At 39.9% G+C, this 1,493-nt stretch overlaps 1 pseudogene; it reads left to right on the forward strand.

Moving 5' to 3' along the window:
- The first annotated feature begins 1,138 nt into the window (after positions 1-1,138).
- On the forward strand, positions 1,139-1,236 carry LOC123326138 (annotated as a pseudogene).
- Positions 1,237-1,493: the final 257 nt, after the last annotated feature.

Genomic DNA, 1,493 nt, shown 5'->3' on the forward strand with positions numbered 1-1,493 from the left:
TGTTTGCCAAGGACCAGTCCCTGAATCTCCATTTGTCTCTCTCTACAACTTCTCCCTCAAAGAACCACCACTCTACCCTAATTAACCCCAACAATGTCTCTTGCCAGTGAACTATTCACAGGTATTGTCATCTGTAACAACCCATCCCAATTTCCTTGCCTTTCTTAAGAGCAGTGCCATTCTTATATCTTCCAAGTTCAACACTGAGGGGTTGTCTCTGCCTTCTCCCTCTCCTTTGCCTCTGCCTCCTTCCCACTTGCCCAGCTAAGTCTTCCAACTCCACTCTTGTTTCCATTGCCACCCCTGTAAAATGAACCCTCAATGCATGCCTACATAAAAATCTCAGCCTCCTAACTGGTCTCCATCAGCATAATTCTGAGTGCTGACTCTAGGTTCTATGAAAAGTTCATATTCGGCTCTTAAACTCCCCTTAGATCCAAATAAGTCATCTGAGTCATTCTTATCATTTCTCCTTTGGATTCACAACTTTTTAAGTCAGATGCAGAGAATGAACTCACCTTCCACCAATCCCTATCCCAGTGATATGTTGGGATATTGGATTAATCCTGTTGATAATTAAAGATCTTAGAAAAAAATTTTTAAAAAAAAAACAACTGTTTGAAGGCACTGGAGATCAGTTTTGGACAGGCAGAAACTGGAGTGGATTTGACTTTTAAAAGAAGGAAAACACACTGGATTAGATTGGTATTTACCCAATCTTCTCCTTAAGGATGGTGTGGTGTGGTGAATGGAAATAGAGCTCAAACAGAAAGCATCAGTCCTACTTAGCTAAGTCAGAGGTCAGAGTTTGGGGCTACCAAAGCAGCTGGACATTTAAGAGGGGAAATCTTGGAAAGGAGGGAGTCACAGAGGAGGAGTCCCAAAATCTGTGTAAAAATTCCCTTCAAACCCTTGGACAACTCTGAACTGGACATGTTCAGGGAAAGAATCCAAGAAATCCAGCTGAAAGCAACAACTTAAAGACTGAAAGTCCATGCAGAGTTTTCAACAGCTGTCTGATACTGAGGAGACAGAGTCTGACGTTTAATACCACCAATTTAGAGAACTCTAGTTTTCCAATGAAACACCTGAAGGGCCATATCTTAGTAGTAAGAATTGTATCCTGAGACTAAGAGCCATCACTTCTCAGCCTTCTGGCTAAGATCAAGTGTAGTATCTGTTCTTATCAGTTTAATATCTCTATATCCTCTGTCCAAGACTTAAAGCTAAATCCTAGGATTAAGAGAAAAATAGCCTTGCTATAACAGAGACTGAATGAAGTCTCCATGGGAACAAAGTCATCCACCAGCAATTTAACTGCCATCTAGAACAAAACTCAACCTTCTTTGGAGTAAAATAACTAAACTCAAAGTCTCCACAATGTAACATCCACAATACTGAATGTACAATAAAAAAATTATTAGACTTATGAAAAAGCAGGAAATTATAGCCCATAATCAAGAGAAAATGAGAAAACAATCAGTAGAAAGAGT

This window comes from Neomonachus schauinslandi, chromosome 10 (assembly GCF_002201575.2).
Source record: "Neomonachus schauinslandi chromosome 10, ASM220157v2, whole genome shotgun sequence".
Classification (NCBI taxonomy): Eukaryota; Metazoa; Chordata; class Mammalia; order Carnivora; family Phocidae; genus Neomonachus; species Neomonachus schauinslandi.